We start from the raw sequence: 23,724 nt of genomic DNA on the forward strand, positions 1-23,724 counted from the left end.
CTTTATTTTAACTGATAGGTATTGGTCAGGATCATATATGACCCAGTCTATTTCTCAGAACCCTAAGAGAGTACTATCCTGTAGATCATAATAGTAACAAAATCCTCACTCGGACACTGCTTTCCAGTTTATCAAGAACACTGCATACAATAACCCTGTGAGGTAAGAAGGAAAATATGTTTTTCCCTCTTTTATACACAGTTAAACTGATATCCAGACAACTGAAAATCCTCAGCCAAGATGGAACTAGATCAAGAACTCAGGTTACTAGAGAACTTTGTACTATATTCGATATAGGCTCCTATTTTATCCCCTAAGGGAACCTTGATCAATAATAAATATTTGAAACAACGAAAAAATAGATCCATCCTTTTTCCATCAGAACAATGCAACACTAATATATCCTAAGAGAATACAGCAAGATAATTCATATTATCAGCTGGAAATCTGCCAGGTATGATCTGAAGAAACAACCCACAGGAATGAATGACTCCTCAGTGCACCACTCCTCCAGCATGTTAACCAGGAAGAAAATATCTAGTGCAGATTTTCAACTTTAGTAATCATTTATGTGGTAAAAGCTGACCTGCATTCTAGTCCTGATTAGTTACTGTGTGACCCCAGGTAAGTCATTTTCTAATCTAGTTCTCATACTCTTCAGTCTCAAAGGAAGATGAAATATATGCCATAAATATTTCTGTACAAATAGGTCCTTCTTCTATATCATATGCTGAGATGGTATTTTATATAATTATGTAATAATTGGTAGCATTTAAATTATAAATGACAAATTGTATGATTTTATAATTAGATGTCTTATACAATATAATAATTATAATGAATATATAGTTATTCATAAATATCTGATTTATAATTATCTCTTTGATTCTCCCAACAACCCTAAGAGGTAGATACTGTTATTATTCCCATTTTGCAGATGGGGAAACTGAAGAACAGAGAGGTTTAGTGACTCACCCAGGATCACATACACCAGTAAGTATTTAAGGCTAGATTTGATTTTTTTAAATAATATTTTATTCCCCCCCCATTATAGGTAAAGACTTTTTTTTAGCATTCAGTTTTTTTTTAATTTGAATTCCAAAATTTCTTCCTGCTTCCTTTACCTCCCCTCTCCCTAAGATGGGAACCAATTTGATATAGGTTATATATGTGCAATCATGCAAAACAATTCCATAGTAATCATATTGTGAAAGAAGAAACAGAAGAAAAGGTTAAAAAGTTTTAAAAAGTGGGAAAAAGTGAAAATAGCATGCTTCAAACTTTATTCAGACTGCAGTGGTTCTTTCTCTGGATATTGATAGCATTTTTCATCATGAGTCCTCTGGGATTATCTTAGATCATTGTATTGCTGAGAATAGCTAATTCATTCATAGTCAAATCATCTTATAATATTATTATTGTGTTCTCCTGGTTATGATCACTTCACTTTGCATCAGTTCAGGTAAGTCTTTCCAGGTTTTTCTGAAATCAACCTGCTCATCATTTCTTACACTACAATAGTATTCTGTTACTATTATATGCCACAACTTGGTTAGTTATTCCCCAATTGATGGGCATCCCCTCAATTTCCATGGTTTTTTTGCCACCGCAAAAAATAACTGTTATAAATATTTTTGTACAAATAGGCCCTTTTTAAAGAAAAAATCTCTTTGGTATACAGACCTAGAAGTGGCATTGCTAGGTCAAAGGACAGGCACAGTTTTGTAGCCCTTTGGGCATAGTTCAAATTGCTCTCCAGAATGGTTGGTTGGATTGGATCACAACTTTACCACAGTGCATCAGTGTTCCAATTTTCCCACGTCTCCTCCAACATTTATCATTTTCCTTTTCTGTCATCTTAATAAATCTGATAGGTGTGAGATGGTACATCAGAGTTGTTTTAATTTGCATTTCTATAATCAGTGGTGATTTAGAATGTTTTTTTTTTCCATATGACTGCATATAGCTTTGATTTCTTCATCTGAAAACTGCCAATTCATTTCCTTTGACCATTTTCCAATTAGGGAATAATTTGTATTCTGATAAATTTGACTCAGTTCTACAGATATTTGAAAAATGAGGCCTTTATGGGAGAAATTTGCTGTAGAAATTGTTTTCCAGCTTTCTGCTTTCCTACTAAGCTTGGTTGTATTGGTTAGGTTTGTGCAAAATCTTTTTAATTTAGCATAACTAAAATTGTTTATTTTATATCTCATAATGTTCTCTATTTCTTGTTTGGTAACAAATTCTTCCTTCTCCATAGATCTTACAAAAAAACTATTTCTTGTTCTCCTAATTGACTTATGGTATCACCCTTTATGTCTAAATCTTGTACTCATTTTGACATTATCTTAGTATATGATGTAAGATGTTGTTCTATACCTAGTTTCTGCCATGCTATTTTCCAGTTTCCAGAGCAGTTTTTGTCAAATAGTGAGTTCTTATCACAGAAGCTAAGGTCTTGGGTTTATCAAACATTAGATTAATACGGTCATTTTCTACTGGGTCTTGTGTACCTAATCTATTTCACTGATCCACCATTCTATTTCTTAGCCAATACCAAATATTTTTGATGATTACTGCTTTTTAATAGTTTGATATTTGGTACACTGAGGCAAGATTCAAACTCAAATCTTCCTGATTCCATGACCTATGTTCTCTCTATCCACCGTGCCACCTCAAATACTCAAATTTATCTGTTGTTTCATCAATTAGGAAGTTCTCTCCAATGATATAGATTGGAACTCATCCATGTCTACCCATTCTGTGCAAATATCTTCTGTCATTCCATAAGATTACCACAACTTACTGAAAGCCTTCCTCACTTTCTCCTGGACATCACAAAGAAACCAATGAGGCACTCAGCCTGTCTACCTGCTATTTTTCACCCTAGAAAGGTCACTAGTCTATCTTCTTTTTAGATCATGCATTTACTTAATGATATCCTTTCCTCACTGTCTTCAATTTTCCTTATTTGTTAGATATTATAGCCTGCTCAAACTCACCATGTCCCTCTCCATTACTCTCTGGGTGATTCTAATTTTCAATTCTTCAGAGTCTGTTGCATTCCATTGCTTGAAGCCATATAGAAACTCTGGTAGAATATTGGCATTAAAGATGCTTTTTCTAGAAGTTTGGGGGTGGTTAAAGGAGTTTTGCAATTTTCTGAAGGTATTCATCCCTCTCCTATCCTCCTGCTTAAATTTGGATTCAGCTTCTGAATCAGTTTGTATTCTGTCACAGATATATGCTGATGGATACGTTCTATATGTTGACCATCTGATTACATGTCATAATGTGGTCAGTAGACATTCTTCACACACTCCTTTTTTGTTTCTCCCATATATGTGATTAGTCCAAATCCTTTGTTGTGGTTACAGATCTCTTTCAGGACTCTCTGAAATGTTCTGAGTCTTGATACAATCAATACAATGTCATTCATAAACCAGAGTACTCATGAGAGATCTCTCTTAAATATAAATGGAGTAAAAATACTTTGACGGAGGAGGTTACTTCAATTTAATAAACATGTGTGAGGTACCTTCTATATACAACTTGTAACCAGACTTTTGAGGGAAAGCAATGAAGAAATTGAAAGCTTGGTTGGATAGTGCTATATACTTAGGATACAAATATAAAATTAAATAAAAATTGATTAAAGTAATTAAAAATTAAATCTCCCTCAAAGACTTTACATTCTACTTGAGAGGAAGAGGTTGCAATATATACACATTTAAAAAACATAAATAATTTCAAAATATATTTTAAAGTAGGAGGGGACATCAAACCAATTTTTTAAGCAAAAACCAGAGTTTCTTAGAAGTATAGGTGAGTAATTAATGGTTTCCAGACATTGTGGACCACCTTGCAAAGGTGAGGATAAAGCAAATGTTATATTCTATACAAGGAACAGATAATAGGACAGCTTAGCTGGATCAAGTGTGTAATCAGGAATAATCTATTAAACAAAATAGAAAATGAAAATATAAGTGAGAGGGAAAGTGTGGAGGGCTTTGAATGCCAGGATGAAGTTTTGCTGTTTCACCCTAAATATGGTAGAAGCCATTAGAGATTTTTGAGCTAATAATGGCATAGATATATGTGTTTTTTGTGGGGGGGGGAATAGAAAGTGATTTACAAATACAAGACTTTATCATTATTTTAATTATTCACTTAATGAATGTATCCTGGTTATTTGCTTCTACATAAATGAGTACAATGTCTACATTGAATCCAAAAATGCATATTTTAGGTTCATTCTTGGAGAGCATGTAGATCCTAGTGTTAAATGCAAAATCTGAAGAGGAGTTTGTAAGAAAAAGAGATAGAACAAGAGTATTCCTCAGAGATTTAAGATGTCATTCAAGTAAGGATTATGAATAAGAAATTTTTCAACCATAGTTTAAGCTATAAAATGAAGCAGAGAAAGCTTGGTATTATTTGATTGAATCAAAAAGAAATTATTCATCCTTGTGAATGCAAAGACATGCTTTCTAAATGGTATGGTCATAACATGGTAATTAGATGACAGACTGTCAGCCAGATACTTCCATTTTTATAAATAAAATAATCACAACTGACCATTGTTGATAATCATATCCAAATGTTCTCAACTATATTTTTGATGAAGTCTCCATTTTGTACCATTTTTTCATATGTCATTTTTTATGAGTCACACTTGTATAGCAACAGGAACATGCCTTTTTATACAAAGCCTCTGACCCTCAAATAACTTCCTCATGCTCAATATATTCAGTACATCAAATCCACTCAAAACAGTAGCTCAGAAGACCACAATAATATATTTACTTTTTATTTTGTCAGCCACAGGACATAATTCACTCAAAGCAATGACATTTTATGAAATGGTAGTTTAAGAAAATTTTCACTATAGTATCTCCCCCATAAATATAAGTAAAATCTTCCAGGAGATTGAAGTGCCAATGCAATATTCACAGGGCCCACACTCATGATAAAATATGCCAACGATGACTATAAATTTTCCTACATGGTGCTTGATCACAGCAGGCTCTCCACATAGAAGACAGAAGCAAATCATTTATTCAGCCACCAGAAAATGAAACCCCAACACCAGGAAACCAAAGCCATCATAGCAACATAGAAATTAATGCACCACAATGTAGCAGAGAATCACACCATCCTTTAGCCTTCCCACTAATCAATATAAGCTTAGCTGTCATAGCAGGTGGCAAAAAAACAACTTTTAAGTATGAGCCTAACTGACTCCTTGCCTGAGTGTCCTCTCTCTCTCCCAGTCTAGCTAGCTCTGACTCCCAGCTTCCTGTGGGCTCTGCTCCACCCCTCAGCAAACTCCTCCCACCAAAGGCTCCATGTGACTACATTTAGCCTATTAGGGGGCAGAGTTCATTTTCAAAGCAGGGAAGGTCTTCAAATTCCCTTAAGGTTATTAAGGGGCAGGAAAGATCTTCAAATTCCCATTACCATTGCAGGGATAAACACATCCTCAAGGGAAATAGTGAATATGCACAGGAATAACATATGAGAAAACATTCCATGTGGGGAATACATAGGGAAGTGTAAGACAGAATTCCAATGCTACAGTACCACTTACAGTTTCTGGTGAAGTCATCATGCTGCTCCCCACTGGAAATACTTTTTTTGTTGGGAAAGTTGGTCTGTTCACTCATCTGTTTTATATTAATATCTGGGGTGGAAGCAGATGGTAAGACAAAGACTGCTTGAAATGTAATTTCTAATTGATGTTTCTCCTTGCATTTACTAGAGTTTCTGCCTTCACTTACTCAGGAACACCTAAGCTATTTTAGCCTTGCTCCACTGGAGATGGATAGCATTTTTCATCAGAAGTCCTCCTGGACTGTCTTCAATCTTTATGTTTCTGAGAATGGCTAAATCAATCATAGTTCATCATCATACAATATTACTATTACTGTGTAAAATGTTCTCCTGGTTCTACTCAATTGACTTTTTTTTAAGCAATTGGGGTTAAGTAACTTGCTCAAGGTTACACAGCCAGCTATTTCAGGGTGTGGTGCTAAATATCTGAGCCCAGATATGATCCGAGGTATCCCGACTCTGGGGCTGGTGTTCTTACTCACTGCACCACCTGGCCACCCCTCTACTCAATTGATTTTGCAGCACTCGTGTAAGTCTTCCCAGGTTTTTCTGAAAGCATCCTGCTCATCATTTCTTATAGCACAACCGAATTTCATTGTGTTCATATACCACAACTTGTTCAGCTATTCCCAAATTAATGGACATCCCCTCAGTTTCCAGTTCTTTGACACCAGAAAAAGCTGCAATAGTTTCATATAAATCAATTCATTTTCTTTTTCTTTGCTCTCTTTAGGATACAGTTATTCTAAATAGAATTTCTATCATTTCCTGCTAAACTTTGTAGATAATATATAGAAATGTTGATGATTTATGTGGGTTTATTTGAAATCCTCTAACTTTTCTCAAGTTGTTAACTATTTACACTGGTATTTTAGTTAATTCTTTAGGATTATCTAAGTGTATCATCCCCAAAGATGAAGTTTATTTCCCCATTGCCTGTTATTCCATCAATTATTTTTCTTGCCTTATTGCTAAAACTCATGTTTCTAGTACAATACTGAATATTAGTAGTGTTAATGCAAGTCCTTGCTTCACCCTTGATCTTATTAGGAAGGCTTCTAACAAATAATGCTTGCTCATGGTTTTAGAAAGATATTGTTGTTTAGTCATTTCAATTGTGTCCAACTCTATAACACCATTTGTAGCTTTCTTGTATAGATACTGGAGTGGTTTCCCATTTCCTTCTCCAGCTCATTTTACAGATGAGGAAACTGAGGCATATAGGGTTGAGCTCATTACCCAGAGTCATACAGCTATAAGTGTCTGAGGCTGGATTTGAACCCAGGAAGAGAGTCTTCCTGATCCCAAGCATGACACTTTATCTACTATGTCACTTATCTGCACCAGATAGATAGAATTTATCATTTTATGCCTGAATACATGGTCAATTTTTGTAAATGTGCCATATGCAGCTGAGAAAAAGTGTGACCTATTTAAATATGATTTAAAGCAGCCAAATGATACCAAAAACAACCATTATTGCAATAAGGAAATATTAGAAAATTTCCCATAAAAGGAGTAAAACAAGGATGCTCTTTTCCCCTGCTAATATTTCATAAAAATTCTAGGAATACCAGCAATAAGCAATAGAAGAAAGAAATTAAAAACAAAAAGATCGGTTTAAGGAGCAAAACTACTTCATTTCTCCATAATACTTAGATGATTCTAGAGAATAAGCAAAGAAATTAATTTTTAAAATTAATAGCCTCAGCAAAGCTGGAGAGTACAGAATATATGCACAAAATTAACAGTATTTTCAAATAATGATAACAAAATCCTGAATAAAAAAATAAAAAGGGAAGCCCCATTTAAAAGAAATATAAGATCCATAATACCCAGGAGTCAATCTACAAAAGCATATTCAATTTCTTTATATATTAAATTACAAAATGTACCTTTAAAATGAATAACAGAGGTAGAAAAAATAAAAACAAAATTCTTCTGGAAGAAGAAAAGGTCTAGAATATCAAGCTAATTCATGAAAAGAAATGGAAGGCAAGGTAGCCTAGCCATACCAGATCTCAAAATGTATTATAAAGCAGCAAGGATCAAAACTACTTGGTAGTGGCTAAGAAACAGAGTGGTGGATCAGCAGCATAGGAAGATATACAAGACACAGTAGTCAATGACCATAGTAATCTACTGTTTGATAAACCCAAAGACTACAACTTCTGGGATAAGAACTATTTTATAAAAATTGCTGTGAAAAGTAGAAAATAATTTGGCAAAAACTAGGCATAGACTAACATCTTACACCATCTACCAAAATAAAGTGAAAATGGATACATGGTTTAGATATAAAGGCTGATACTATAAGCAAACTGTGACAACAAGGAATAGTTTACCTGTCAGATTTATGGAGAATGAAAAAAATTTTAACTAAACAAGAGATAGAGACATAATGAAACAATAAATGGATGATTTTGATTATATTAAAGTGAAAAGGTTTTGCACAGACAAAGCCAATGCAACCAAGATTAGGAAGGAAGCAGAACACTGGGAAAGAATTTTTACAATCAGAGTCACCAATAAACACCTCATTTCTAAAATGTATAGAGAACTGAGTCAAATTTATAAGAATACAAGTCATTCCCCAATTGATAAAAGGTCAAAGGATATGAACAGGCAGTTTTCAGAGGAAGAAATTAAAGCTATCTATAGTCATATGGAAAAAAATGCTCTAAATCACTATTTATTAGAGAAATGAAAATCAAAACAAGTCTGAAGTATCACATCACACCTATCAGACTGGCTGACATAACAAAACAGGAAAATTACAAATGCTGGAGAAGATATAGGAAAATCGGAACACTAATGCATTGTTGGTGGAGTTGTGAACTAATCCAACCATTCGGGAGAGCAATTTGGAACTATACCCAAAGAGCTATATAACTGTGCATACCCTTTGACCCAGCAATACAACTTCTAGGGCTATATCCCAAAGAGATCATAAAAGCAAGTAAAGTACCCCCACGTACAAAAATATTTATAGCAGTCTTTTTGCTGTGGTAAAGAATTAGAAATGGAGGGGATGCCCATCAACTGGGGAATGGCTGAACAAGTTGAAGTATATAAATGTAATCGAATATTATTGAGCTAAAAGAAATAATGAGCAAGTGAACTTCAGAAAAACCTAGAAAATTTATATGAACTGATGCTGAGTGAAATGAAAAGACCCAGGAGAAAATTGCAAAGTTTCAAACACACTGTGTAACAACTGACTGATAGACTTAGCTCCTCTCAACAATGAAAGGATCTAAGACAACTCAAAAAAAAACAAAAAACCTCACAACGGGAAATGTTATTCACATCCAGAGAAAGAATTTTGGGGTCTGAATGCAGATGGAAGCATACTATTGGCTCTCTTTTCTTTTGTTTTCTTGTTTCTTTCTCATGACTCCTCCCATTGGTTCTATTTCTTCTTTACCTCATGACTAATATAAAAAATATGTGCAATATGAATTCATAAGTAAAGCTTATATAAGATTGAACACTGTCTTGGGGAGGGGAGAGGAGAGTAAAGGGAAGAAAATTTGAAACTCAAAATCTTATGGAAGTGAATGTTGAAAATTAAAAATAAATTAATTTTTAAAAAATGAATAAGAGATTTAGTACCCAGGAGAATAACCAGTGCTCCTAAAGAGAATGTCCCAATAAAATGAAAATGACAAAACTATCAAGGTTAATTTTTGGATTAAGTACTAAAAAATCAAACTACCAAAATAATGCATTACAGAGCTAAACAAAATAATAATAAAATTCTTTGAGTCAACAAAAGATTAAGAATATCATAGGAAAAATGGAATTGGGACGATGATTAACACTTCCAGAACAAAATTATATTATAAAAAATCATCAAAACTATTTAGCACTGTTAAACATAGAAAATTGAATCAATGGAACTGACTAAACAAGGGAAAACAAGAAATAATTGAACTCAGTAACCCAGTGTTCCATAAAACTGAAAAAAAATACCATAGGAATAAAACTTCCTATTTAATAAGTACTGCTGGGGAAACTATAAAAAGCATGGTAGAAGTGAGACTGAGTTATACCTTATTCTGAAATAAATTCAGAATTGGCATATAATGTAATATTCAAACTCCCATTATTAAAAAAAATTAAAAGTGTTTTGATGAAAGATCTTGTTGCTAGGGACACATCCAAAAGAGTTCACTGGCTAAAAAGAAATCCCCCCTACATGTCAAAATATTTCTAATGGGGCAGCGAGGTAGCTCAGTGAGTAAGAGCACCGGCTCCAGTGTCGGGATGACCTGGGGATCGAATCTGGGCTCAGATACTTAGCACCACAGCCAGAAATAACTGGCCGTGTAACCTTGAGCAAGTTACTTAACCCCAAATGCTTACAAAAAAAAATATTTCTAAAAGCACTGTTTTGTGGTAGCAAAGAACTGGAAATAAAGTAGGTGCCTATGGATTAGGGAATGGCTAAATTCATTATAGTGGTGTAAGAAACGAAGGGAAGGTAAAATCAGAGTACCATGGAAAAACATATGAACTGGTGTGAAATGAAGTAGCCACAAACAGGAAAACTATACACTATGACTGGCAATTAAAATGGAGAAATCAAAGGCACAAAACAATCAAAACTGCATGCTACAAAATTATAAAGAATCCTGACCCCAAAGAAGAGATTTGAAAGGATCCCATTCTTTTCAGGAGGTAGGAATCCCCAGATATGGAGCACTGAATAGGTCATATTTTTTTTCAATATGATAACTGGTTTTCCTGACTTTTTCCCACTTCTTTTGTAAAAAAGAGAGGATGGCTTCTTTGGAATGAGGAGGGAGAAGAAAGCAAAGGAAAATGTATATAGTAGGAAAGAAAAGGACAACAGTAAAGGTCATGTTCTAAAATTTAACAGAGAAAAATTGTTCAGAAGGAGAAATTAGCAAAAAATAATAATTTTATCACTACCATTTTAATTGAAAATACACTTCCAAAGTAAGTTAACAGAAGTTAACAACCGCATATACTATTCACTTTCTATTCTTTGTGTATCAAAACATATTTTATCCATGTAATGAATCATAGTCATACAACTTCCACCAACAACTCATCCAATTTTGATCTTTTTAGCTCATGATAAAAACAAATTATTTTAAGCATACTAAAATGTAGAACATATTTGAGAATACTTATTAGTCGTGTATCTATCAAGGTAGTTAAATTTATCAATGTGAATGGGGTGGCCAGGTGGCTCAGCGAGTAAGAGCACCAGCTCCAGTGTTGGGATGACCTGGAGATCGAATCTCTGGCTCAGATACTCAGCACCACACCCAGAAATAAATGGCCATGTAACCTTGAGCAAGTTACTTAACTCCAATTGCTTAAAAAAAATTTATCAATGTGAGATTTGAGAACCTATAGAGAATCATATGCAAAAAATTATACTTGAAATAGCAGAAAATTAACACTCTCTAAAACTTTCTTTGTCTTCATCTTTAATTTGTTAGATCTAGCATTTGTAGATTGAGATATTTAGAGAATATTCTCATATTCACTCTCATTTTCTCTTTCTCTCCCTCCCTCCCTCCTTCTCTTCCCCTCCATCCCCCCTTTTAAATGTCTCATTAGCCACAATGACCTCCTACTATCAATAGTTAATCTCTATGCACAATGTCCAAATGGTATGAGGCCCATGGTTAACAAAAAAATAGATCAAAATATTATTCTCTGTTTCTTATATCACCACAGTATTCCACAGGTACCTCATCTCCCCTCACCCTGATAGCCATCCCATATCATAGATGTTCTTTTAAAGAGAAATAAAAAGTCAGCACAATTGCTACATTGAAAAAGTCTGTAAACATGTGAAATGTGTAACACCTATGAACCTCCCACCTCAATGAAGCAGTAAGTTGGATGTGTCTTCTCATTTCTCTACGTTTGTGTCTCACTTGATCTTTCTAATTTTGTTTCATTTACATACGTTGGTGTGTCATGGTTCTTTCCATTTACATCATTTTAGTTACTGTTTATATTGCTTTTTTGATCTTTATTCACCCTGCATCAATTTATATAGATCTTTCCATGTTTCTCTATATTTATCACACACATCATTTCTTATAGCACAGCAGCATTCCTTTACAACTAGATACTACAATTTGTTTAACCCTTCCCCACTTTATGGGTGTCTACTTTATTCCAATTCTTATATATGACCAAAAGAAAGTGCTACTATAAATGTTTTGGAGCATATGCAAACTTTTTTTCTTATCAATGACTTCCTTAGGACATAAGCCCAGTAATGGAATCGCTGGTTCAAAGGTTGTGGATATTTTAGTCACTTTATTTTCATAATTCCACTTTATATACATAATTCCTAATTTATTTCCAAGATGGTTGTACAACTTCATACCTGCATACAACTTCCACCAACACTCCTCCAACATTGACTATTGCCATTTTTTTATTTGGAAAATTTGCAGGATATAAGGTGAAACCTCAAGGTGATTTTCATTTGCATTTCTCCTGTTATCAGAGATTTGGAACATTTGTTCATGTGATTGTGAGTATCTTTCAGTACTTCTTTTGAGAACTATTTGTTCATTTTCTTTTGCCATTTATCTATTAAGGAATGTTTATTAGTCCTATATCTTTATTAATTGTTCATATGGTTGGTGGTGATTGTTGTCTTTCATACTCAAAGAGGAATAAATGACATCAAAATGGCAGGGTCAATGTACAGTATATCCAACCATGGCTAATCAGACAAATAGAAGTTCAGAAGACTTTACAACAGCTCAGATACAAATAGCCCATATTACCATTTGGAAGGGAGAGGTCTCTAATTTTGTGCATCTCACATTTCCTTTGAGCTACCACAATTAAACTTTGTTCATGAAACACAATGTCTTCTTTGATACAGGCATGCCACACTAGACAGTCCTGTGCCCATGTCTCCCATGTCTCATAATCAATACCAAAATTCTTCAGAGAGACTTTATCTTTGTATTGTCTCTGCAAAATAGTCTTTTAAGTAAATGTACATTCGACACTGAAACAATGCAACCAGTCCACTGGAGTTATACTTTCTGCAATCAAAGAGAGTTTGAATCCTTGGCAGTTAAAAGGACCTCAGCGTCCAGTACCTTATGTTGCCGGATGATCTTCAGAATCTTCCAGAGAAAATCCAAATAGAAGCAATTCAATTTCCGAGCATGACATTGATATACTGTCCAGGTTTCACAAGCATACAACAATGAGGTAAGCACAATGGCCCTATAGACCCTCAGTTTGATCAGTAGTTTAATCTCTTCTCTCCTATACATTCTTTTGAAGCCTCCCAAATGCTGAGCTAACTCTGGCAATGTATGTGTCAGCCTAATTATCTATGTGTACATCCCTGAAGCAATCATTTAAGACACAAACTGAGAAATAACTCTATCAGAATTCTTTAATGAGACAAATATAACCCTAATACTTAAACCTGGGAAAGATAAAACAATGGACATTTTACTTTGTTTCTAGTTCTTTGCTCACACACACACACACACACAAAGTATTGCTAGAAATATTCTGTGGCATCGGGAGGCTTCCTTTTTGCCAATGAATTCTATTGAACATATACTTAGCAACAGATTCACTGGTGAAAGGTACATCTATATTAGTATAATTAAAAATTGCATTCCAGAATGATTTTACCAGTTCACAGCATCAATAATGACACTTTATTGTGGCTTTCTTTTCACATACCTCCCTACTGACAAATGATAGCTTTTGTACTCTTTGCCAATTTGGTAGACATGTAGTAAAACCCTTATCAGAGAAATTTGATACAATTTCCTGTTTGATCACTCCCCTTCTTATCCTAGATGCATTATTGTTGTTTGGTGCAGAAGCCTTTTAATTTCAAGTAATAAAATTTATCTATTTCACCTTTGGTAATTGTCCCTGTCTTCATATTTGGTTAAGAAGATATCTCTTACATACAAATGTGAGAAGTATATGATCTGTTTCTCTAATTTTTTATAGCATGATCTTTAATATTAAGGTCATGGATCCATCTGAAATATATTAGGGAATGTGATGTAAGATGTTGGTTAAAGCCTATTTTCTGCCAGTTTTCCACTTTGCTCAATGGTTTTTACTAGGATTCAAACTAGAGCTGGGTTTGGATAGGTTTAAAACTAGCTGAAAATCTGCATTTGGAGGGATTCTAGATAGTTTAGAATATTATGTTTCCGACTTTTATAAGTGTGCACATATGAGAATTTTTCTACATGACATATCATTTTAATAATAAAGTTTAGTTTTTTAAATACCTTACTAATCTGATCTGATTAGACCATCATTTTACCTTGTGATATAGCTGACAAAGAGTTCAGTCTAAAACAAAAATTGAGAGAAGTCTGAATTTTATTTTCTTTGTGTTCACTTGGATTCATATAATACATGTTGTCTTCAAACCAGTTTCTTTGCAAGAATCATTTTAAAGCATTTGTGCAGTTTAAGGGTTAGTTTAGCTAAAATGAGGTAATATAACCCATCTATGAACTTAACTGGTTATGCCCTGTGATGTAAATTAATCTCTTTCCTCTAGGTATCTTATATTACCTTATAAGACCCTTGACCATTTGAAATGCAAAGCAAATAAATGTACCATAACTAATCTCTGTATTAAATATGAGTGAAAAAATGTTATTTTAAAATAAAAAAATAAGTTGTTATAATATTTTCTTCCCACATGCTAATGGATTATCTTGTGTATTCTCAGGGATATATGCCCCACACTTTCAAGATCAGTGGTCTAAAGGACTGTATACCCTGAAATTAAGAGGAGAAAAGTGGCTATTGGAGGAAAATGTAGGGGATAATTTACATTATGGTCCTATATCATGCATATGTCACTGTGGAGAGCAAAGTTGGTTAGCTGGTAACTTATTTTTTCTCTTTAGGGAAAAGGATCATCCCTATCTCTTCCCATTAGGCTGACTAGGAAGGAGGTTTTCAATTCTTGTATACCCCTCTTTCCTCCTCCTTTTGGGAGAGTTAGTGAGATGTTTTGTCTAAGAGGTTCCGAACCATCTTTTCCTTCCCTTCCTCTGAGAACATAATGATCCATACTCAAATTACAGTAAAAGACTCAATAATCAATAGGTTAAAAAGGAACCATTATTCAGTTTAAATTATATGTTGGGAAAATTTCTAGAAGTATTAATAAAATCAAATAATAGCTCATCAATCACACAGAAACTATAATTTCAAACTAGAACTTAACTCCCAAGCCTATTGGATTCTATGAATACAAATAGCCAGAAGCTTTCCTAATTACACTATCTGGACACAAACAGTGTACACAAGAAAATACACATTCCTGGATTAACCACAGGTGTTTTAAGTGAGGATAAACAGAATATTTAAAAGAGCAGTTTAAAAAATAATGGGGAAACAAAGTAGTGTGAAGAAGAAGGGGAGTTGGAGTAAGAGACATTTACAAAGCTTCCTTATGGTTCTCTTGGAGGAATGGGCACTTCCTAGCAAACAAAGTAAACATTTCTTGTCATAAAACCAAGGCTAAGATAAGCCATCGGCAGACTCTTTAGCCCACAGTCCCAATCTCCATAATAGTGTTTTTGGCTCTCCTAAAGCCACCCCAGTCCTCAGCTCTGTCTTCCTCTCCTGCTGCACTGTCTCTCCCTCCTCTTCCAACAATTCCAACAGATCTTTGTAAGCCTTCCCTACTGCCCTATCCTCACTATTCTTCTTTCTCTCCCCGGAGTGGGTAGAAGAGCAAAAACAAGAATCAGAATTCTCAGTGAAGATTTAAATTACTTCCCTCAACCTCAGGGAATTTCATCTCAACCTGTCCAAGCATCTGTTAAAATCTAAAGATAATTCTGAATAATAACGCAGGCAGTTTTGAAACAGAATGTAATATGGGTATCAAAGTAAATTTCAATTTGAAACATGAGAAAAATATTTGAAAACACTCTCTATTGTTGATGACGGCATTACCCACAAGATAGAAATAAGATAACATATGTAAAGTGCTTTGTAAACCTTAAAATACTATATAAATTTTACCTATTATTATTACCTAAAATCTCCTTGGTGATATAAAACTCCAATATCTGAATTCATATTATGCATCTGAGTGCTAAGGGGATAGATTATTTAAACACATCCTAGCTTCTATCATTTTTTTGAAAGATTGACGATTTCTTGATGTTGCTTGCATACTAAAAGCAGCTATTAGAACTGAAGTGCTTCTCAAAGCAAAATCCATAAGAATCCTATCTGTGGTCTACAGACCAGTCTCCTCAAACCTAGTGAAGTGTTCATTAAGTACCCAATCATGAGCTACACACTATGTGGTAGATACAAAAGCAGAGTTATATATGATGGTTGCCAGAAAGTAGACTCAAAATCTAGTAGGGAAGATAATAATATGAATAAAATACTTATTAAACAATTACAAGTACCAAGATATGTGAAAATAGAATATAACAAGCTCATATATTTAGAACCAATGCCAGCTTAAACCAACTCCTAAGACACGATTGTTAAATTTTCAATGTGAACATGTAGATATCAGGAACTCCAAATGCTTCAAATCAAAGATCGATGTGTTTTGTTGATTTATAGACTTGAGAAAGTGAATAATAAAATGTTAATAATTCAGATTAAACATAAAACTATGTTGTACATTCCTTTAGTTTTTAGAGAACCACTTGCTAAAAAACATTCACTAGCACACCTCTGCCTTTAAGGGACCTTAGAGCCAAGGCATGTTACAGATGTGAAATTAAGTATCATTAGCTTAAATGACTTACACAAGGTCACACAAAAAGTAGTCTGGCCAGAATCCCAAACCAGGTCATTTGACCCTAATTTCACTTCTTTTTCCAATATACTATGTCATGCTGCCTTGTAGAAATAGGGGATTATTGGGGTGGCCAGGGAGTACAGCGAGTAAGAGCACAGGCTCCAGTGTCAGGATGACCTGGGGATTGAATCCCGGGCTCAGACACTTAGCATCCAACCAGAAAACACCTGGCCATGTAACCTTAAGCAAGTTACTTAACCCCAATTGCTTAAAAAACATAGGGGATTATGTTATTGTTCAGTCATTTTAAGTCATGTTCAACTCTGTGACCCCATTTGGGAGTTTTCTTGGTAAAGATTACTTGGCAAAGAGTATCTTTGCCATTTCCTTCTCCATTTATTTTAGAGATGAGGAAACTGAGGCAAACAGGTATAAGTGACTTTCCCAGGGTCACACAGCTAGTAAGCATGGGCCTGGAGTCAGGATGACCTGAGTTCAAATTTAGCTTAGATACTTACTAGCTATGTGACCCTTGGAGAGCCATTAAACCTCTGTTTGCCTTAATACTCTGGAGAAGGAAATGGCAAATCTCTCCTATATCTTTGCCAAGAAAACCCCATGGAAAGTATTGGTGTGCTATGTTGCAGGGGTGACAGCTAAACAACAACTATTTTATTACCTTTCCTTTGTTGGAAGTAGTCATGAGGAGTACAATAGCCATAAGGCAGGCTGGAGATTAGCCTGTCTAATACAGATGAGTCTTCTTGACTCCAGCCCTGAAGCCCTAACCACTGAACTACTTAGCTGCCACAGGGGATCAAAGATGAAAGAAAGAGATGGAATGGTATAATTAAATGTGATTTTGTGAAGGTGATAGGCCTGGAGATATATATATATATAATCTTAAAAGATGGGTAGGATTGGAATAAGAGTTGAAATAAAGATGAAGGATTGAGGGGGAATTTGAGAAAGGGGAGGAATTGAAATGTACTCATTATTTCCCTCATAAATATTTCATTCTTCTGATTAGTTTCTTACATCATTTTTTGAAGTAACAGGCATGAGTGAGTGGAATATGAGGTCTCTGAGGATCCATCCCTTCTCCAGATTTTCACTTTTCTGTTGAGAGAAACACTATATGACCAATTACCCCAGCTTACAACCTTGGAATTATCCTACACCCTTTCTTCTCTCAATCGCTACATCTAATCAGTTGATAACTCTTGTTGATGCAAATTTCATGTCATTCACATCCTTCCTCTTTCCATGCATGCATCCTATTCCCTAGTTTGGGGTCCCATCATTTCTCCCTTGTACTATTGCAACAGGCTCCTGATTAGTCTCCATGACTTGGGGCTATTCCATTTCCAATCAATTCTCCAAACAGCTGTCAAACTGGTGCTCTATAATACAGATCTTATCATGTCACATGTGACACCTCCCCAATTTAGAAATTTCCAATGGCTTCTATTTGTTGCAAATATCAAATATTTAGCCAAGCATTTAAATCCCTTCCCAATCTGGTTCCCACAAACCATTCCAATCTTATTTCATTACTCCCCTTCACACAGTCTTCATTTTAATTAAACTATCCTAAAAACTGTTACTCACATAAAATGGTTCATTCTGGCCCCACTTTCCCAGGACAGACCTGCTACTCTCCCCCTCAAAGTTCTCAGGTACCTGAGAAGTTTGGGAGAGAACTTTATTTTCTCAACTGTCAGTTCAAGATACTACTAGATGAGTTCCCCCCATCTTATAGAACACTGGCTAGTACTACTGTATCATATAATACCCACTCAATACTGGGTAACATTTACAAAGGGATATTTACTTCAAAAATGTAGCAAGATAGGTCTACATATGAAAGACATCAAATGAACCTGTGTAAGTCATTTAAGATTAATGGGACTTAATTTCACATCTGTAAAATGCCTTGACTCTAAGGTCCCTTAAAGGCAGAGGTGTGCTAGCAAATGTTTTTTTTATTTTTTTATTTTTTGCTTTTTTGGAGGGGGAAAGGTAGGGCAATTGGGGTTAAGTGACTTACCCAAGGTTACATGCCTAGTTTTATGTTAAGTGTCTGAGGCCGGATTTGAACTCAGGTCCTCCTGACTTCAGGGCTAGTACTCTATTCACTATGCCACCTAGCCATCCCCTAGCAAATGTTTTTAACAACTAATTTTCAAAAAAAAAATAAAAGTACATGAAACATACTTTTAAGTTTAATCTGCATTATTAACATCTTTTTCTTAACTTTCTTAAGTCTATAAATCCACAAAACAACTCAATCTTTGATTTGGAGCATTTGTGATTTCTGAGATCTAAATATTCACATTAAAAAAGACTTATATGTACAAAAATATTTATAGCAGCTCTTTTTGTGGTGGCTAAGAATTGGAAATCAAAGGGATGCCAACAAATTGGGGAATAGCTAAAGAAGGTGTGACATGATTGTGATAGAATATTATTGTGCTAGGAGAAATGACAAGTGAGATGATTTCAGAAAGACCTAGAAAGACTTATATGAACTGACACAAAGTGAAATGAGTAGAACAAGGAGAACATTGTACACAGTAACAGAAATATTGTTCAATGAAGAACTGTGAGTGACTTAACTATTCTCAGAAATGCAATGATCCAAGAAAAATCCCAAAGGATTAATGTTGGAGTATACCTGCCTTTGGAGAAAGAACTTATATTATTTTAATACAGGCTGGAGCATGCTATTTTTCACATTCTTTCTTTTTCTTTTGAGTCTTCCTGTACCAAATGACAAATATGGAAATGTTTTACATCCCTGAATATGTATAATCTATATTTTATTGCTTACTATGTCAGGGAGGGTAGAGGTGATGGAGGTAGAGAGGAAGGGAGGAAGGGAGGAAGGGAGGAAGGGATAGAATTTGGAACTCAAAACTTTTTTTAAGAAAATGTTAAAAAATTATTTTAACATGTAATTGGGGGAAAATAAAATATATTTTAAAACAAGAATATCAAATATTTTCCCTAACATTTCAGAACCATAATTCTAACCTTATCCCATACCATTTCAGTCTTAGTCTGGGAAATGAGGAGAAGGATATAGGGAACCGTATTCAAAATTTAGCTCAGTTCCTATACAGTATTTGGCCCAACTTCATATCCCAAAGGTGGCATTGTTGCTGGATAAATCCTCATTTCTGTTTTTATTTTCATAGGTCTAAAAATGTCTTCTTCCGAGGGCATTGATGATGGGCTGGTGGCAATATGAATGCAATGGGACACATTAGCACATGTGCAGACCCTTGAGATTACTCAAATGACATCTCTATGTGGAAGACAACAGAGAGCTGCTTCTCATTGAAGGCCAAAGTCTCCCACTGCATCCTGGGCTATTTTCAACTGTCCTGATCCATGTCTGGTCACTGGACCCAGATGGCTCCCGAGGAGAGAGGGAGGACAGTGACTTTGCACAGCCCTCCCTCACTTAAATGCAAGTCCTGGCATCATCTTCCTGATGATGATTTTCCTCCTCAAGAGCAAAAAGCAAACCACAACACAGCTTCTCATCTCAATTCTGACTCCCAAATTCCTGATGGTCATTCTTTCAACAAAGTTGAAAAATCCACTCCCTGTACCCCATAATAGAGAACAAACAAAAAAGCCAAGAAGGCCCTTTTTCTCAGAGATTATATGACCTCACAGATGGAAGAAGTTCCAGAGGCATTTTCCTTTACAAAATAGTCTCTTACAAGGCATAATGAATTAAAGTTACTATTCACTCCTATAAGTGAGTGCTGCAACAGAGACAAAGAAGTTGCCAAAGATTTCAAAAGGCCCTTTTTAATTTCTCCAAAGCCAAAGAGTCTCCTCTTCATCCCAAGAATTGGCTGACCAAGATCAGTGACCAAATGCCCACACATGCTCTGGTCTCCAAGCCACTTACCTTCCATGGCATCACAGTTCTCCCAGAAGCAGTTCTCTGCTGTTCTCCAAAGAGATGTCATCTGAGCAGGCTCACATATTTTGTACCTGTGCCAACATACTTCCTTACACCCATAAGAAACATTCATTCCTTTGCCTCTGTTGTTGCACAACCTGTGTTTAGCATGTACTCCCACCTCATCCCTCCCTCACAGAATCCCATAACTCCCTTCACAGTACTATTAAGACCCCATCTCCTACAGGAGACCTTTCCTATTATTAGTACTCCCTCCTTCTTAAAATAATTGTGTATTGTTCTGCTCATTTGTTTCATTTTAGTTAAATACTTGTTGGATCCTCTTAGTAAAATGTAACCTCTGTGAGGACTTTTTTTTCATTTTTGCCTTTATCTAGAGACTAGCACAGACCTTGTATGTTATAGGTGATTAATGAGTGGTGACTTGAAATCTGTTGGCTCTCCTTTCATGTCAAAGCAGTCTGCCTGTGCAAAATTTAAAAAAAAATGTCTTTTGTTTTTGTTTTTGTTAAGAGATGCAATGTGATGGTAAGTGAGATCCCAGATTGGGAATTGCTTTTTCTCAGCTCCATTTTCAAAGCCCCCCATGACTTCTGAGCACTTACTGGGTTGCAACATACTTTCCAAGAAGCTTTCCTAGAGTGATTTGAGATCAGCTGTTCTCCATTTGATGTTGCTCTGGGCTCACTGAAATTCATACACATTGAGTCAGGAGATTGTGAAGACTTTAGCACTGCCAACTTTTTTTTTTGGCTATGTAAGGAATATTATAAGGATACCCTTGTGGATTGAGAGCTACAAGAGAGGAGAAAAGTCTGAGAATATGCAATGTCTTAACACAAAACAAAACACCAAAATAGTTGCACTTTAAAAATATATGAAGAGACTGGCAAACAACATAAGCCCAGCTGAGGAGCTCATTACATTTTATGGATACTCCATCGAAAGCCTTTAAATTTAACAATTAAAAAGACACTGGGGAAGAAGGTAATGTTCAATTTTGGTACATTAAACCTGTTGTTTATGTTTCACTGAGTGACTTCTCCCAATTTTCAGCTGTAGCTGCTTAAAAGCGGAGGTGCTAATGTTCAGCTGTAAGGAAGTAGCACTTCAATCCTCTTCTCTCCCTGAATAAAACAACCATTCAAAATATTTTTAAGTAACTGGACTGAGGTGAAAAATAAATATTTTAAGTAGTTGACCCACACACAAGAATATGTAAGAATACATTGGGATATAAATGGTGCCAAAAGACAAGCTCTATGGAATAAGCATGATTAGAATGCATGTCCATTTCTAAAAATTAGAAAGATAAAATCTCAATCATATAGTATTTTAAACCTTACAGAGCTCTTTCCTTACAATTCTCCTATGAAGCAGGTGATGTAAGTATTATTACATCCATTGTACAGATAAGAAAATTGAGGCTGTAAGAATTTAAATGACACTCCCATGAGTATACAGTAAGTATATGAGATAGAATTTGAACTCAGATTTTCTAACTCCAAACCCAACACTTTGTCCTCTATGTTATTCTGCCTTTCTCTCTTATTTCTATGACCCATTTCTCCTGAATTACATCAAAGTTCGTGATGTGAATGCCTTCATTTACCCTTCACATCTCAACAAAAAAAAAAGTCTATTGCAATACTCATTCATGCACTAAGGATTTATTAACAGCATTATTCTCCTTATGCTGAGAGCTAGAGAAGACACAAGATTTAGACAATTTACAGTTCCTTCCACTGGGGAGCTTAAAATCAAGCAGGTGGACAAAATATAAAAAGACAACTAAAAGTGCACATTATTATATAACTGAATGAAAATGCCAACAAAAAATGCAAAAGAAAAAAATTCTATGTAAGTTACAAAGCACAAGTTTCTTGAGTAAGAGCGCTGAGAAAGACTTCAGGAATATTGCAATACTTGGGTTGAAATATAAATTATGAATGCAAATTCAACAGGAAAAGAGGCAGAGAGAATATTCTGGGCAAGGAAAGGCAAGCAAGAGAGCATAGGACATATTTTCAGTGACAAAGTAATTCAATTTGTCTAAAGTAGAAAATCTATGAAGGAGAAGAATATGAGGTAAGATGGAACAAAGGATGAAAGGATTTATATGCTAGGCAGAAGAGTTGCAACTTTATTTAGCAGGTAATTGGGGGAAGTGCCTACTATGTGTCAGATATTGTGCTAAGCACTTTTTACAAATGGTATCTAATTGCACCCTCACAACAACCCTGTGAAATAGGTATAATTTTGCTTCTCGTTTTATATTTGGGGAAACCAAGGCAGACAAAGGATTAAAAGACTTACTCAGGATCACATGGCCAGTAAGTTTTTGAGGCTGTTTTGTTTTCAGGTCTTAATGATTCCAGACCCAGTTCTCTATCCACTGAACAACTCAGCTGCCAATAGGGAGCCGCTGAGGGGTCTTTGAATAGGAGTGATATAATTAGATCTAAAACCTAAGAAATTTACTGGAAGCATTATGATCTCTAGATTATGAAAATCAGAGAGTAGAAGCAAGAAAACCTTTCAGGAGACTCTTGCATTAGTCAATTTGGAAACCAATAGATAAAGTTTTATCAAGCACCTACTATGTGCCAGGTACAAGCAATCAATAAAGATTCATACTAAATTGGTGAGGACGGAAATGGAGATGAATATATGACTAGGAGACATTGCAGAGATAAAATTAATGGAAATTAGTAATTCATTGAATATGTAAAGTGGATGAGTTAGGAGTAAAAACAAAAGCAACAACAGGATGGAGATTGACAGAGAATCAGTTACTCTCCATTGCCTCTGAGATAAATGAGCTATAGTTTGGCAATTAAAGGCCTTCATAATCTAGGTCCATCCTATATTATTGTCCACACTCTATGTTCTATGTCGTTGTAGCCTCCATGACCTTAATATAGCTGGTAATTAAAATGTTTTATTTTATTGGGTTGGATTGAATTCAAGAGAAAGAAACCCAGAATTTTAGAAGAGATTTCAAGTTATATAATAAGATGTTGAAGAACCAGAACCAAAAAGACTCCTGACTCTATCATGAGGGCTTTGTTTTATTCCAATAGTATTGGAATCGCTATCTACAATGACCAATTGCTTTCTAAGTCTCCCATGTACACAAGGGAAACACTGCTTGATAGGTTATTTGAAACATTAGAACCACTTGACATTGGGCTTCACATTATGCTGATGAGTGAAACATAATTCTCCATTCTGGGAGGCCATCATTTAAAAAGAATCACTTCCTTACTAAACTTCTTAGAATCATTCAACCTATTTAATTTTTTTGAGGCAATCTTAGTTAAGTGACGTGCCCAGAGGCACATAGCTAGTAAGTGTCTGAGGTCAGATTTGA

At 35.1% G+C, this 23,724-nt stretch overlaps 2 long non-coding RNA genes across 2 annotated transcripts in view; one reads left to right on the top strand and one right to left on the bottom strand.

Annotated features, from left to right (window-relative positions):
- Window positions 1–20,727, bottom strand: part of LOC138148946 (uncharacterized) — an 86,666-nt gene extending 65,939 nt beyond the window's left edge. Inside the window, exon 1 of the long non-coding RNA XR_011165208.1 lies at window positions 20,337–20,727. This is a non-coding gene — a long non-coding RNA (uncharacterized lncRNA). The remainder of the gene's footprint in view (window positions 1–20,336) is intronic.
- LOC138148945 (uncharacterized) lies at window positions 516–12,807 on the top strand. Its single transcript, XR_011165207.1, has 3 exons — window positions 516–624; window positions 938–993; window positions 12,069–12,807. It is a non-coding gene; the product is annotated as an uncharacterized lncRNA (long non-coding RNA).
- Window positions 20,728–23,724: the final 2,997 nt, after the last annotated feature.

This window comes from Petaurus breviceps, unplaced genomic scaffold, assembly GCF_028583685.1.
Source record: "Petaurus breviceps papuanus isolate PSGF00001 unplaced genomic scaffold, PetGlider_PUasm1.0 90842, whole genome shotgun sequence".
Taxonomy (NCBI): domain Eukaryota; kingdom Metazoa; phylum Chordata; class Mammalia; order Diprotodontia; family Petauridae; genus Petaurus; species Petaurus breviceps.